General features: G+C 43.0%; 1 long non-coding RNA gene across 1 annotated transcript; it reads right to left on the bottom strand.

The window, feature by feature from the left end:
• Positions 1 to 10,328: 10,328 nt before the first annotated feature.
• Positions 10,329 to 11,840, bottom strand: LOC149267926 (uncharacterized). The gene is made up of 2 exons (XR_016270994.1): positions 10,999 to 11,840; positions 10,329 to 10,874 (listed from the first exon to the last, which is right to left on the bottom strand). It is a non-coding gene; the product is annotated as an uncharacterized LOC149267926 (long non-coding RNA).
• Between the last annotated feature and the right edge of the window lie 5,413 nt (positions 11,841 to 17,253).

The raw sequence follows: 17,253 nt of genomic DNA on the forward strand, positions 1-17,253 counted from the left end.
GTGTGTGTGTGTGTGCAGCTCTCGCTGTTACAATAATGTGCACTTATTTTTTATGGCAATCATTTAAGACAAAAATGTAGCCAAAGAGCGCGCCGAACGAAGTAAAAGTAAAAGTAAAACAAAGCAGCCAAGTCACTCAAAAAAGTGCCCAGATATGTACATATATATATATCTGATATATATATATATATATATATATATGTGTATTTTTTATAAAAGTCTAACAATGGCAGATGCGAAATGGCGTCCGGAAATGTTTGCGCAAGTGGCAGTTGAAGCAGCCCAATTTCCACTACCCGCACCGCCTTGACTCCTTGATCCTGTTGCGATTCCCAACTGGTTAACCCACTTGGGCTGCATCACGGCTAGCTCAAGAGTCAGCTGCGTCAACTGTCTCTCCAGCCCACTCTCTCCCTCTCGCTCTCCCTCTCTCTCTCTCTCTCTCACTCTCATCCTCAACCATTCCGCTGATGAGCTTCAATCAAGGAAATTGCTACTTTTTCAACAATTTTTCACCCGCTTTGTGCTTGAGCCGCGAGCTACACGAAAGTCAAAAACTCTCACTCGTAATCGCAGTCGATGTATATTCAAGTATTCACTTCATGAATGTCGTTCACTCCACTGACACCATTCGGGGCACCGGCTTGACCTGAAATGTGCGTGGAATCCTATGTGGAATACGGCTGGCAGCTGAAGTCTCATAATGTATTGCTTTCGGTTAGACTCCGCCCCGTTAGTCAAAGGGTAAATGTGACTGAGAGGGAGGGGGGCTAGGCTCACAGACTTCTGATCAGCAAGTATAATTATATATATGAATATATATATATATATATATATATGTATGTGTATGTATAGCTAGAGTCCAAGTGCTTGGCATAGACCACAGCTGAGTCTAGCTGGCATATTCTATTAATTGAGGCTTATTAAATTTGCAGCTTGGCAAAGTTTTAATTGACTTTTAGCTGACATTTTCATTGCAATTGTGGGGGCGTGGCCATGGCGATGGCTATGGAGACAATGGCTGGCTGGGCTACAGTCATCCAGTTATCCAGTTAGCGTGCAATAAGCCCGCTGCCAAGCCATCAGGTTTTTCTCTCACATTCTTTCGGAAAATATTCTGAACGCAAAGTTTTTGCGAACAATTACGTACGTGTGGCCTGGTCGCAGTCTATTAGGGGCTGGCGCTGCTGCTCAAGCAGGAGCCGGCGCACCTGACAGGAGGCGGCGAAACTGTAACTAGGTGAATGTTTTGCATGACAACTTTTTTGCTACTTAGAGGCAAGCAGCAAGCAGCAAGCAGCTAGCAGCCAGCAGCCAGCAGCAGGAGCGTGTTTTGCTTGCGGTAGCAGAAGGCAGCACGAAAGCAGGAGGCGGCATAAGGAGCTGAAGGATTTACTGGGCTTGGGCGGGGCGGGGTGGTTAATAGTCAACCGACTAACTACATAACTGCAGACAGAACATGTCGCGGTTAAGGTGAGCGAGTGACAGCCTGACAGGTGGCGAAACAGGGGACTGGAGCGGGGGGGGGGGGGGGGGGGAGTGCGGTGGGGCGGCAAGCAGCAAAGTGGAGTGCGCGGGCTGGCGTATGACAATCATCAACATCATTATCATACTCGGGCTCGACGTGGCGCTCCTCTCCCTCTCCCTCTCCTCTCTCTCTCTATCTATCTCTCTCTCTCTCTCTCAGGTACTTAGGAAACTTTGCAGCACTGCAAAAGCCGAACTTTGTCGAGGCAGCCGCTGCTGGCCCGGGGTGGCAATAATATGACAATAATGACTCTGTTGACAGCAGCGACAGCATGACGCATGACACACACGCACACACACACGCACACACACACACGCACACACACATCGAAGTACTGTTGCATACAAGTTTCGCTGAGCATTCTGCATTTCCACAATCGAATCGCTGCAGGAATTTAACTTGAGCCAACATTAAATGCGAGTGACGTTCGGCCTCTGCCAAAAGGAAATGAGAAAATTCTTGTTCATTTCCCTTGAATGTCAGCACACCTACATGCATACATACATACGTATGCGCCCGGCTCGGACCTGGCCTGCAGGCAGCCAAATCTCAGTCGCTGCCCCGGCCCAGTGGGACCCAAAGTCGAAAGCCGAAAGACAACAACAACTCGATGCGACCAACTACCCTCCCCCTCCCCTCCTCCTCCCCTACCCTTGCCATCTCCTCATGACCCATCGATGGCGCCTTGGGTCCCACAGCTAGTTAGCATTGCCGTCATTTGGCTCTCGCCTTGATTATGGAAATCCATGCACTCGCTTAGCCAACGACGCAACGCACATCCATCCACTTAGTCCAGCGACTAATTTATTCCAGGAAAATCAGGACAAAGCATTGCACACGCTCGAGGCTAGGCAGTTGGGGTGAGTTCGAATTAACTATGGATAGCTGTGCAGTTAACACGGGAATCTATGACTAATATCACATGTACATGATGTATTATACATTAAATTATAAATATAAATTAAAATTAAATTTATATTATGCATGTTAATAAGCAGTTGGACAAGCACAGGAAGTTCGGCTTTAAGCTGAGAAGGAACTGCCTCAACATGAATTCTTATTGAGAAGCGCGAAGAGTCCGATAAGCAGAGATGTGTTAGTTGGAGATGACATTCCAATTGGGAAAATAATATAAATTTAAGGCAGAAAAATATCTTTAAATAGTCCGATTAATAGATAAATATTCAATTCATATGTATATATGTTGATAATAGATAAAATACAGTTTTTGGCTAGAAAATATAGAGGAGGAAAAACTGAGTGGGATAATGCAAATCATTTATGTAAGATTATACAGAATTCAGTCTTTTAACTAACAAACACTTCAAATCTATTAAAATAACGGTAAAAATAGAGGCTACAGCTGCAAAGGCAGAAATGTCCCAGACTCTATGGGGAGTATTCTTATTGGTTTCATTACGCATCTCATAAGGATCTCTGAAAATGTATTCAAACAAAGCTAAATAAAGTCCACGAAAAGAAATACAAATCAGATCGGAGCCCAAGGGCAGAGGCCAAAGTTTTCCCTAACTTATGGAGAGAATCCTCAATAGTGTCATCTCACATTCTCGAGGATGTTTCTTTAACTGAGGAACTCTTGAAATGTATTCAAATGGTGTCCAGAAAAGATACAAAACAAATCGAAGCACAAGGCTAAAACTGCAAAGGCAAAAATGTCCCATACCCTATGAATAGTTTCATCTATCATCTCACATTCTGGGGGATCTTTCGTAGTTCTATGTGAATCCTGACATTAAACTGAGGAATTCCTGTTAACTAATTTTTTAAACAAAGCAAACAAATCAAATCGGAGCACAGAGCACAGAAGCTGCACCTGCAAAGGCATAAATGTCCCATACCCTATGAAGAGCATCCCCAATAGTTTTTCATCTCCCATTCTAAGGGATCTTTCGTAGCTGTTGTCGGTCGAGTTTGACAGCTGGAAATGCCTGTTGCTTCCAATTGAGGAACCTCTCTGAGCTGAGGACACACATTGCTTAACCAGGGCACTTGAAGCGGGGTCCGAGGCAGGCTGAGAGAGGGGCGAAGGGCGGCAGGGGCTCGGCTGAGATATCAGCTTAACAGCCTTAAAAGCTTTGCTCCCTTTATATTTGCCGTTTCTGTTGGGCAATCGCTAACTCAATTTGTCAGTGCTATTCGCGAGTCGCGATTTGTGTGGGCGGAAGTGCCACGCCCCATGCGCAGCCTGTGAAAATCCACATTATCTGACTGCTTCGTCTCTCTGCCTCTGCCTCGTTTCTCTCTCTACTTATTTCTGTGTTGTCGCTTCTTTTTTCCCTTTGCCTTTGGTGCGACATTTTTGTAATGCGTCGCAAATCGAAAGAAAATGAAAGCGACGTTGCGCAAACAGAAATCCTTTGTTAATTAGTAAAAAACCGAGACAGGAGCAGCCACAGCCGCAGCAGCAGCCCTAATAAGTGGGCGTGCTCAGGGGCGTGACATTAGCATGTACTTATTTTTGGCAATTGTGAAAAATTGCCCCGTCGCCGGCTTAACTCAGCCCACCCGAACAAACAGAGACCCACAAATTTTGGGGACGACCAGCCGCTAGAAGGAGCCGGCGTAGTGGCAGCGGCAGCAGGAGCAGGAGCAGGATGCAGGCTCGGCAGCGGAAGTGACAGACAAACAAATGTTGACTCGGCTTAGAATGTAATTAAAAATGGAAAATGTGCCGCTGATTATTTGCTACAGCACACGCCCACTCAGACCGACCGCCCCTCTGCCCCTGCCCCTGCCCCTGCCCCTGCCACTGCTTCTTGCCACTTCCGCCTGGGACTCATTCGCAGCTATTTAGATAGACGCACCGGATGCTCTGCCATATTGCATATTGGGAAGGTGCGATTCCGACATATTCACATGCTGCTCGCCGCTTGCACGTGACAGGGCCGAAAGGGATGCACGACTGCACGAGTGCGGGACGACCCACAGCAGAGCGAGCACAGCGAATGATATGCGAGAAGAAGGAAACACCAGAAAGGAATTAGGGATTTACGTCCATGTGTAGAGCGAGCGCAGGCTGAGCACGTAGAGCACTGAGAGGCAGGAGGCGGGAGGCAGGAGGCGGGAGGCAGGAGGTGGGAGGCAGGAGGCGGGCGACTACACACACACGTGAGAGCTACTGTACGTGTGTGTGTGTGTCTGTGTGTGTGTGTGTGTGTGTGTGTGTGTGTGTGTGTGTGTGTGTGTGTGTGTGTGTGTGTGTGTGTGTGTGTGTGTGTGTGTGTGTGTGTGTGTGTGTGTGTGTGTGTGTGTGTGTGTGTGTGTGTGTGTGTGTGTGTGACTATGTAAACACAAAGGCAAATGATTAAAGCAAAACTTGCACAAAATTATGTTTATTGCTCGCTTAACTGTGATATGGGATATACCCTAGGGAAACTGAAGTCATTCCGCAGCAGCATGAATGTACCAGTTGAGAAATATATGGAGAAAGGCAAGTCATAGAGCAAAAGCAAACAAAAATTTTCAAACTGTGGCGCGAATAATGCAGAAATTATACGACGATCGTATATACATATATATTTTATATATGTATTAAATATATTTATATATACTATATATATAGACTATATGTATATATTTTATGTATGTATTATTTATATTTATATACAAATTTATGAATATCCATATACCATATAAATTTTATTTCTAAAAATGTCTTTTATTATTTATGTACATTTTTGTACATTATATACAATATACAATATTTTTATAATTTTATGTTTATATATTTCATATACATTTTATTTACATTTCTTTAATATTTTATACGTATTATTTATTATATTTATATATATATTTATTATTAATATATTCTCGATTCTCACATATCAATGAATTCATATTTAAGCTACCTTCCCTATTCAATTAATACCAAATTTATCATATACTTACATATCATATCATATATCATATATTTAATCTCTTTACTTTGCATATTAGATACATGTATTCCCTTATCTTTGATTATTATTAATAAATTAACAATCCTCACATATTAAGCAAATCAATATCAATATCATATCTAACATATCAATCAATATCCCATTTTATAGGGCATACACGAGTCGAGTTGGCACTTCAATTGGCACATTTCATATTGCTTGACTTTCTTTCGTTCGTGCTCGAGTTTCCATTTTTATAGAAAATTCTACTTTTTCTTTCAACTCTTGCGATTTTCGTGGCTTTCGTCTCATGTCTCGTGTTCCAAATTTAATGCGTTCTGTTTGTCTTTCTGCTTGTTGATAGAGTCTGCTGCCGGAAGCAGTTGAGGGGCGCTGGGGGAGGCACCCTGCCAGGCGGTGAGGGCAGAGGGGGAGGCGTGGCGCACAGACTGCACCAAAGTCGACTAATTAAATATTTTTAGTCAAAATGAAAATGAAAATTTTTCGCCTATATATTGCGAGTGAAATGCTCTGCTTATGGCAAATACCCTGTAAAATAGTTGATGGTTCAGAAATAGATAAATAATAAGATATATACATATATTTATGAGATTTCCCTGATAGTGATTTTCTTTTATGTGATGGGCATAGAAGATGCAGCTGCAGATTTTGCTTCTTTCTTCTGCTTCTTCTTCTTTCTGCATGCTTGCCTAGGCTGCAGGGTATCTCCGCGTTGCTCAACTACCTTGACTTGCTATTAAAACTTGTTCCTTTCATATTTCTTTACTACAGGGTAGCCGAATTTCATTTGCAGCTCGTGTTTCGGCTCTGTTCTTGTTTCTCTTCAGCTTGTTTGTTGTTGTTTGTTTTGTTTTTTATTTTTTCCCCTATTTTTTTTTTTTTTGTGTTTGTTTTGCGCCAAGTCGGAAAATGTTGGCCGGCTGGAATTTGGCGCCGAGCCGAAGTACGCAGCAGCCATATCAAAGGGTTTCCTTTTGATTTTCCCTCACTCACGCTCTCTCTCTCTCTCTCTCTCTCTCTCTCTCTCTCTCTCTCTCTCTCTCTCTCTCTCTCTCTCTGTCTCTGTGCAACATAAACAAAACCAAAACTTGCCATCATTTGTTGCCAAACAGTTACTTTCAGCCGGGCCAACAGCAGCGCAGGTATAACGCCGTGAATGTTATCAAACAGACGCCAAGATAATTGAAAATTGACACCAGAAAAGTTCGCATTTTTCTCTTAATTAAGCTGAATTTGTATTTGAAATTCATTTACGAATTAATTGAGCAAGTGATGCGAGCTTAGATGAGCTGAGAGCAACATATGCCTATCTATATGTCTGGCTTATCATATGCCCAAATATTTGCTTGGCTCTGTCGGGCATTACTGACTAGCCCATGCTCGCTTAAGACCAAAATCATTCTGCAGCTCAATTGCAAAGGGGTGTGTGTGTGTGTGTGTGTGTGTAGATGTCTAGAGAGGATGCCCACAGGCTTTTATCTTGATCAGCCAAGCCTCGCCTACCATGGGCATACATGTATGTATAGGGGAAGTATTTTAGTTACTTGCAACTGCCTTCTATGGCACCAAGGCAGGCCTCTATGATATACTAGCTGGATAAGCATTCAGTTATATATAGCTTCTAATATGAGTGGCCGAACTTCAGGTTGTTTTGGAGGACAATCTAAGAGAGATAACGTAGGATATCAGCAGGAGAGTCAAGCGAGGCAAGAGTCTTAGTCTGTTAAGGTGCGTAGGCATTCCACAGCTGCATGTTAGAATATAGAACATATAGAATAGAGAACATTGTATAGAATATATCTGTATGATCGTTAAATATATAGAAAAAGCTAAGTAATATGATTCACTATTGCAACTAATTTCATATATGATATAATCATATTATTATTATTATTGTAGGAGGCCTTTTATTTATTTTCTAATTTTCTTATTTTCACATTCCAGTCAAGCCTAAATCTGCCGATCCCTTTCTTCTTCTTCTTCTTCTATTACTCAAAAAGGCACGTCACGTATCGACGACCTCCCCAGACACCGATATAGTTAACTATCGATAGATGTGTATCTATCGATGGTTAACCATAGTGATGTTCCCCTAAATCTTTTACTAGCCTGCTACATTATTATTATTATTATTATTTTTCATATTATTATTATTATTATTATTATTATTATTATTATTATTATTATTATTATTATTATTTTTATTATTATTATATGTATATGCGTAGTGCTGTACTCTAAGGTCTTTTCAAGGCATGTTGAAATGAAGGTAAGAGTCTACTCTTAGTAATCCCCATAGCACCTTCGATGTAGGCCTCTGTATTAGGCAACTATTGTTTCCTGATGTATGTGGAGCTGATAAATGTAGTATATACCGCATATGCAAGTTGATCGTCACTTACTTCATTTAATTCCTCTAAAATGGAATATCCATCAGTCAATCTCTAGCCTAGCATTAATCCTAGATGCCTGGCTTAAGTCTAAGAGCAAACATGGACTTTCCATAAGCTGAAGCTGTTCGAGTGAATAAAAGCCCCACGCTAGGCATAGCTTAACTTGCAATTATGAATAATCATAAAATTAATCAAAACAATAATCGTAGCTTCGACTTGAACTGAAGTTTTTAAGTTCTTGCATTTGTCAAGTTTGATCGAAATATTTCGCAGAATGCGAATTTCATACATAAGCGAGAATGCCGCACAAGGAAGCTATTAAAAAAGCTCTGGCGATGCGCGCCCAAAATGTGCTGTAAAATTGTGCTCAAAACAAAAAAAAAAAGAAGAAAAAAGAAGAAGAAAACGAAGAGAAAAAGAAGAAAATTAACGCTAAAAGTGTCAAATGAAATGAAATGCCCCAGTGACAAATACGAATATAAACATCAGGGCAGAGTCGCGTACATGCACAGTTAGCTGACACACACTTACACACACACACACACACACCTGTCACGTGTAGGCCAAATGAAATTGAAATATTCAAGACGTCCCCGACGACAACATAAACTGCAAAGTTCTTTCTGTATATCTAGCCCCAAGCAGCGCATGGGCGTGGCACAAAGGAGAGGGGCATAGGGGGGGGGGGGGGGTTGTTAGGGTGGTTGTCTGTAAGGACGTACGCTGCGTGTCGTTTATATAACGTATTGACATGGCATGACTTGACGCGGCTTTAAATTTAACTAGAAGTGGCTGACAGAGCAGAAGACGCAGCGCATATTTAAAAATGCCTAAGTGGAACGTCTGTTGCTGTATATATTTTCTTTTTACATGCACACACACACACACACACGCACACACACACACGCGCAGGTTGGCAGCTTGCTCGTGCGCCAACTGATTAAAGTTAATATGCACTCATATTGGATTATGAGTGCTGTCAAATGGGGTCTAGCTGCGTGCGTGCCGCGGGGGCGGAAGAGGGTGGGAGGGGGGAGGGGGGGGTGCTGACAATGTAAGGCACTCAACTTGAAAGCCTAAAGAAATAGACCAACGCAAATGTGTCGCGAGTGTTAATGTTGTTGCGCTTGTTCTTCACATTGTTGCTGTTGTTGTTGTTGTTGTTGTTGTTGTTGTTGCTGTTGCTTGCTGTTGTTGCTGGTTGTGTGGTTGTCGCTGATGCGCGCTACTTTAGCGCGCTTCGACGCCTTAATAGGCCCGGCTATATGACAGTCAAGTCAATAGGAGCCAGCGCTGCCCCTCCTCAGCCACTTCCCCAACCAGATCCTCACCCACACACACACATCCACAGCTAGCTGCCACTCAGCCGCTGTACGTAAACAACTTAAAGGCGACATACATCAAACGACGCACACACACACACACACACACACACACACACACATAAATATGCCTATGTGTGTGTGCGTGTGTGCACATGTTTCGTTATCCTTGGCAGCTTTCTGGCGGAGCCGAAGTTTGAGCACCATCTAGCAGAAGCGTGCAAGCAAATGACATACTTTTAGCCAAGTTTTAAAACGCGTTAAGGTGCCCAGCGCAGTGTCAGCGACTAAGTGCGTAAAATTAACTGCGGCGGAAAGTGTGAAGCGTGATCTAAGCTTAAGGGAGTTACACACACACACACACAGAGGGAGTAAGCGAGAGAGCGATGCTTGAGAGGGGGGAAAAGCAAAAGACTGCAAGCTGCATAAGAGAGGAGGGAGAAAGAGAACTGCCTGAGCGGGCAGAGAAGAGAAGCCTATTACTGCAAGCTGCAAGAGAAATAAAGGGAGAGCGTGATAGAGAGAGGAAAAGAAGCCAACTACTACTAGTCACAAGAGAAAGAAGGGCAGAAAGAGAGAAGCATAGAGGGAGAGGCTGAGATAAGCAAACTTCTGATAGTTGCAAGAGAGTTAGAGAGAGAGGAAGAGAACTGCTAACTGCAAGACGGTGAGTAGGTAAGAGAGCCAACTCCTGATAGTTGCAAGAGAGAGGAGAGAAAAATTGAGAGAAAGAGACATAGAAAGAGAAAGAGAAAGAGAGAGAGAGAGAGAGTAAGATAACTAATCTGCTGATAATACAAGAGAGTGAGTAAGAGACAGAGGTATATTAGAGAAGGGAGGGAGATATAGGACAGGGAGAGAAAGAGAAGCAAACTTGTGCTAACAGCAGGACAGCAATAAGGGAGAAACCAACTCCTGCTAGCTGCAAGGGAAAGAGAGAGGGAGAGCGAGAGAGAGAGGGAGAGCGAGAGAGAGAGGGAGAGCGAGAGAGAGAGAGATAGAAGCAAGTCCCTGCAAGCTGTTAGACAGAGAGAGAGAGGAAGCGTAGCACACTCCTGCTAGCAGCAAGACAGCAAGAAGGGAGAATTAACTCCTGCTAGCTTCACATTGAGTTTCATCACTTTTTGCAAATGATTCGAATCGAAATGAATACAAATTGATGTCTGCATCAAGTCACGGGCAAGTCAAGCGGTTGCCAAACGATAATTCTAATCTGAAATCGCGAATTTACATTGCATCTGTGTGTTAAATAGTCGAGCAGGGGAACGGGTAATTTCTGGAGCTGCCCTCGCCGTGGCAGATATAAGGAACAATTGGCAGCTAATGACATTTTCATGGCCTCTGAGGCTGAGGCGCGGTTCATAAACGTTTTCGCTCATTCGACGGGGGCAGGCGAGAGGCTCCATAAAAAAGTTTGCTTAATAACGGCGGCTGCGGCTGCGGCTGTGACGTCAGAGCCTCGACCAAGGAGCGGTATATACATATACACACAGATATATATATATATACGTATATATACATATGTTCATTTATCTGTTATTAATTAACGCGGATAAAGTGGCCAGCGGAATTAGCAGCACTTGCGTCGGGTTCTTCTTCTTCTTCTTCTTCTGGCTTCATTCGCGGAAATTTTGATTGGGTATTCTTAAAGCTGGGCAGGAGCGGAGCGGCAGCTACTGAATATTTATGAAACGCAGCACGGGCGGCACTAAAAATACAAGAAAAAGGCATTTCAATATTATAGCTCTTCAGCTGAGAGAAAAGCAAGACAGAGAGAGTCAGAGAGAGAGAGAGAGAGAGAGAGAGAGAGAGGGGAGAGATGGCTTACTCACTCAAACGTATGATGAAAACCATGACTCCGAACAGAATGAATGTGTTGCGCACATCGGCAATGCGACGCTTCGTCTCATCCTCATTATCCGGGCAGGGCAAGCGAATCATTCCGATTAATTTATCTTGCGGCTGTGGACTCGATAGAAAATGTGAAATTTTTATGTTTAAATTTTTTTTTTTTTTTGGCGAAATAGTTTTAAATATTGCAGCTCCAACTTGCTGTAGTGCTCAATGAGTAATGAATATTCATGGTGCTCCTGCTCCCCTGCTCTCGCTGTCAACTGTCAAAGGGACTCTGCCCAGGGCCAACTATGATTAGCCGCACACATTTCTCCATTGATGTCTGTAGACTCGACTTTTACTTTGAATTTTGTATGATAAAAGTTGAACGAATGGGGGAAGACAAATGGCAAATGATGGACATGCTATTAGGCATCTGTATGGCATATGGCTTATGGCATATCGAGAAAGGTAGAGTTAGAGTTGAGTTGGTATAAGGATTTGATGTCAGCTCAGTCTAAAGCACCGGCTCTTGCTTGGACTACTGCTGCTACTTGGAAATCTTTATAAAAGGCTCCTCCCAGTATTATGAGTTGAGGTAGGTAAAACAACTTTATGTCAGCTCTGGTCGTACCGACTGTCGGACTCTTGCTTGAACTCCTGTTGCTACTTGGAAATCTATAAGAAAGACCCCTCCTAGTATTGTCCATATGGTAGTTAATGGAAACTCAATTTCAAGCTGGCTTGGTTGAAGTTCGAGTTACTAAGGATTCGACGTTGCAATGGAGTAAAGACTTTAAGCATACATTACGAACTATGTACATTATATCGTTATAAATAATTTTATTTATTTCCTCTTATACATTAAAAGTTTAAGCCAATGCTAGTTTACAGAACTCTAGCACCGTTCTTTGGTTTTCTCAATACTTTACATACTTATATAATCCATGTATTCGATATATGCGATGATTTATGTCGATAGCAGAGCACGCTTTGATATCAGCAGATGGACATTAAAATGAAAATTACAAAAAATACTATAAAAACGACAAATGGTTCCTCAACATAGCCTAATATCAAAGCGTAGCGAAGCTGAAGTTTCACTCAATTTTTGCATTTAATATTTTAGCAATAAAATAGTTTCCATAACCTAAAAAACAACTCAGATATATCAATCAGGAATGGTATGAAGTCAATCAAATAAATCCCATCATTCCTAAGGAAATAATTACTCGACTCCAACTCTATTTTATTTGTAGCCAAATGGCAAATATTTAACCTAATACTTCAGAACAGAAATAAATTAATTAGAAGTAGTTTCACGCTTATCAGTTCACTCTATAACGAATTTACTGATAAGAAACTGACTCCAGCTCTTTTAGTCTATCAGCTGACGTAAGCTGTGCACTCTTTCAGTGTGTTCGCTCTAAACATGTGACAGCAAATGGATTACTTGTTTCTATTCAGTTTAATCCATTGCTGCGGCGACATTTGGCTTAGCTCTTGGCCTCAAGTTTCAATAAACAGCAGCAGCAGGAGCAGGAGCAGCAGCAGCAGCAGGAGCAACGGAGGAGCACAGAAATGTGAAAGTCTTGTGAAAATATTTGCTTAGCCAACTTAAGGATCAATAAGTGCGACTTGTTTGCTGTTTGCCGTTCGAGCAGGGGTCTGCAGCCAGAGATAAAGTGATTATTGATGCGGTCGAAGCGGCAGCTGGAAAATGTTTTAATTACAGCAACTTTTTGGCTCAGCTTCGGCAGCCTCAACAGCTACTGTAGTCGGTCAGTCACACAGTCAGTCAGTCAGTCATTCAGTGAGTCATTGAGCCAGTTCGTCAGCAAAAAGGAAGTGTGAAGTGCAAGGCTGTTGGCAAATGCCCTCGCTCACTGTTTGGCCAGCACTCGACTGCAACTTGAAGGGCACGACGCCACATGGCAGCAGCAGTTGACAGTCGCCTGCCATTAGCCATTAGCCATTACCCATTACCCATTAGCCATCAGCCATCAGCCATTAGCCATTAGCCGTTGCCATTTGCCATTAGCATGCAGTTATTTGCATATTACGCATACGCGATGTATGGCGGGCATTAGTCAGACTTTAAGACTAAGACCAAGACGAAGTCGGAGTCGGAGTCGAAATCGGAGACGTTGCATAGCCGCGTCGTGTACCTGGCGCTCTAATAACCTTGACCCAGGTGCATGATACACGCCATGCCTTTGGCCTTTGGCTGGCGAAATTTCTGTGCGTGTGTGTGTCTGTGTGTGTGTGTGTGCTGCGCTCGTATCGTGTTGCCTTAATACACGCTGCACGCTAAGGCTAAGCTCATTATAGCCCTGAGGCCACCTGAAGCCACCTGCATCGCACCACCCAACACTTAATGAGCGGCATAAATCAGCGAGTCAGTTCGCAACAAAATCCACCTGTGTGACCCAGACCCGATCCCGACCCAGACACCGACCTAGAACCAGACCGCGACGAGTGCACCAGGCACGCACCATACGTAACTCCTCCTGCTGCTGTTACTCCTGCTGCTGCTACTCCTGCTGCTACTCCTGCTGCTGCTGCAGCTACCCTCTCGGCATAGCTTTGAGCTGTTAACAAAATACTATTTGATCGCGTGACGCTGCCAGATGTATGTGTGTGTGTGTGTGGGGCGCCAAAGAGTCGAACGTCGCACGTCGGACGTCGGACGTCAACAGCGCGCGGCAATGCGGCGTATACGTGATACGCGGCTTTGAAATGAAAAATGTAAACTATTTTGCATAGTTTAACGGCAACAGCAATTGGGGTGGCATTAGAGTTATTATTTAGCGCCCACACACACTTGAGTAGGCGACCCAACCGCCATGCATTTATCATGCAAATTGAGTCGAGTTGAAATTCCTAAACACGATAAATATGCCATAAAACATTAAGCTGAGAATCAAACGGGCCACTCACTGACATTCACTACGCAATTTGCCGTCATAATGAGAGCTGCCCGTGCGAGTGAGAGGGGGAGGGGGAGTGTGAATGCCAGGGTGCGGGACTGCCAGGAGCACTGGACTCGGCCAGAGGTCTCTGATAAATTTATGGCATTCATTTGGTGATCAATCGCTTGTCGAGGGCTGCCAGCAAATGGGAATTTGCGGTTGCAGCTGCCAGAGTCGAATTGTAAAAATGCGCGTAAAATCTCAACATTTGTGCAATATACGGGTGGGCGGGCGGTCGGGCGGGCGTGGGGTGGCCAGGTTACTAAATTGCAGCACCGCCAGCAGGGCAAGCGCCACCCAGCACCACCAACGGGCAACACAATCTGTGCGCCACAGTAATCATTTTTCTAGGCATTGTCTGCTCAAATATGCACACAGGATGTGCGCGAATGTTGTTGCGATTGCTATGACATTTTAACCTGTGACACACACACACTCATCCCTGCGTGTGTGTGTATTATTGCAGCTGTAAAAACTGCGGCTAATTGCTTTTTGTCACAGCTCACAGATTTGCATAAAAGGCAAAATTGTGTGCGACTGTCTGTGTAATTTATATTTGTTTATATGCATATGAATACATTAAATGGACAGACAGAGAGAGAGAGAGAGAGAGAGAGCGAGAGAGAGAGAGAGAGAGAGAGAGAGGGAGGGAGAAAGGGCTCCACAAATTATATTCACAAACAGGCGAGAGCTCGCATTTTGTGCCTTTTTAATAAACCTGACACTGACAAACAGAACCTTTAGTTTAGCATACATCGTATGCCATGTTTACCGTCTCTACATGTGTGCATGTCAAGCCCCGCCCTCTGCTGTCACACTCGCACACACATGTACAACTTACACTCAATGTTTGTTTGGCTGCAACTTTTTGTTGTTTGGTCGCCCGCAGGCGGCATAATAAATTTGTCAAACTCACAGCGCTTTGGCTGCTGCTGCAGCGAGTGAAGCAACTTCGACTGCATCCACTTCAAATTTAAATTATAGTTCTTACTAGACTATTCTAGTATATAGTCTACAGTATATTTAATGGATCTAGAAAGAGATAGACAGATAAAGAGAAGAAATGTCAACAAGCATTGGCAAGTCGTTGCAGTGCGATTATCTTACATTTGATGGATTATAGAAGCTAAGAACTTGGAAAGGCATTTATAGGGTGCACCTATCGTAGCCGTCTGCCAGAAGAAACCCTTTCAATTAAGCAGAATGTGAGAGCAGTAAAAGAACATTTGGAGATGAACCATAGAGAGAGAGAATGAGCCCACGGAAGCCGACATTTTCACACCCACAACTCCAACCTCAAATATTGTTCCTACAGAACTGAATACACACATACCTGTATGTAGGTATGTATATAATTCGTAATAACAGTCGGGCGTTTAACATTTTACGCTCTGTTCACGTAGTCAACCGAAAAATATCTTGCTCACTCACTCGCTCTCGCTCTGACAAAGGGACTGCATTACTTTTCATTTGTTTCTGTTAAGCGCCTTGAGTTAAACTATTCGTGCTTGACGCTTCTTTAACGAACATCGTTTAGGGAGATATGCGATTGATGTTCGTAAAATAACTCAAAAACTCAAACGCTCTTCACACTTGCACCCACGCCTACATGCACACACATATGTTAAGCGAAGGCATCACTCACACACATACCAATGCATACGCTTCATTTCGCTCAAGCTAACGATTGGGGGACAATCAGAGCAAAGCAGAACTTCGAAAAACGATTGCGAGCCGATCGCGATTCGCGAACGAGCTCGTTAAAGTGCCGTTGCAATCTGTTGCTCTCTGAGTCTGTTCTCAGAGTGTGAGAGACAGGCACTTACATAGTTATGTATGTATGTATTTGCAGGCATCGAGAAGCGCCTAACCACAGTTGAGTGAATGTGTAAGTTTTAACAGCGGTGCTTAACAGCGTTTTACTGTGTAACGTTCAAATTATGTATGTGTATGTACATATGTATGTATAATGATAGTTTTACTAGAATTGTTCAACTAACAGCATATATCAAGTTTTGCTTTTAATAGGTAGTCCTCCCTAAGACTATCATACTATGTATATATTCATATGCATTCATCTAAATACATACATTCATATCTATGTGTATCATTGTATCAACATAATATCATTAGCATAAGAGCTGTGTACAATTGTCATTCGACACAGTCAGCGGCAGGTTGGCCAACGTATTCGTCTATTAATTTAGTTGGCTAACCCACACACGTGCCCAGCTAATCAATCTAATCAAAAGCCCATCCAAATTCATGTATGGCGACCTCAAATCAAGGCCTCCGTCTCAGCTTTGTCTCATGACTAATTTAATATGTTTGCCGGAGCACAAGAGCAGGTGGTAGCAGACCTGCTGGCCGCAGGCAAAGCAGACCAGAGTAGACCGGAGCAGAGCAGAGCAGAGCAGAATGCGGACGACTCAGGTCACTCGAAGAGCGTAGCCAACCTCAATGTGTGGCCATTTTGAGGGCAGTTTGCCTTGTCAGTGTTTACATTAGTATTTCCATGTCAGCATTATGAATGTGAGTGTGTCTATGTGTGTGTTGCAGTTGCAGCTTAGTCTTGAACAGTTCAGTGTTTGCCATATGAGGTATATATGCTGAAAAATGAAGTGAACATCTGTGCAGTTGCTGCTGCTTAGACTCAATAAATCTTAAACATTTCATTTTTCTTCCTTTCAACAGCTGAGTCGTTTTTGATATGGCTTCCACTCTGCATGCGAGTCGATATTTTACAATCGAACTACACATTTGTGAGTGGATTTAGATAAGCTATGCCAAAGTCCCCTTGATACAGCATTATTTTGTTTTAGTTTTTGTTCGAGCTGTGCAAATTGTTTAAACAAATGTCGATGGAAAGCCGAAAATCTAGACTAGAAGAGATTGGACAGGAGACAGGACTGAAATAGACTAGGCTAGAGTAGAATTAAATAGGCTGGAATAAACTGGAATAGGCTAGACTAGACTCTATCAAGTCGGATTTTTGAGATTTGATAACTAGATTTGCGAGCCAAATGTCTAAGCTGAATATTTTTGGTTTTTCTTAATATACATTCAAAAGAAAATCTCTTGCTTTTTCCACTACATAAACTTCAGGAAAACAGAATTTCATTTTACTTCATCAAACATAGCAAGATGGCCAATAGCACACTCGAGGCGAATCTTGTATCAAATCGTAAGCCCATTAGCTCACAAAATGCTCAATTTCACTTCCGTTAAGCGCCGAGTTCATTTGGATTTGCACAATTGAACAATAAAGTGCATAAATAGATA

Source organism: Drosophila arizonae, chromosome X, assembly GCF_054131065.1.
Source record: "Drosophila arizonae isolate 15081-1271.41 chromosome X, UAZ_ARI_1.0, whole genome shotgun sequence".
NCBI classification, from domain to species: domain Eukaryota; kingdom Metazoa; phylum Arthropoda; class Insecta; order Diptera; family Drosophilidae; genus Drosophila; species Drosophila arizonae.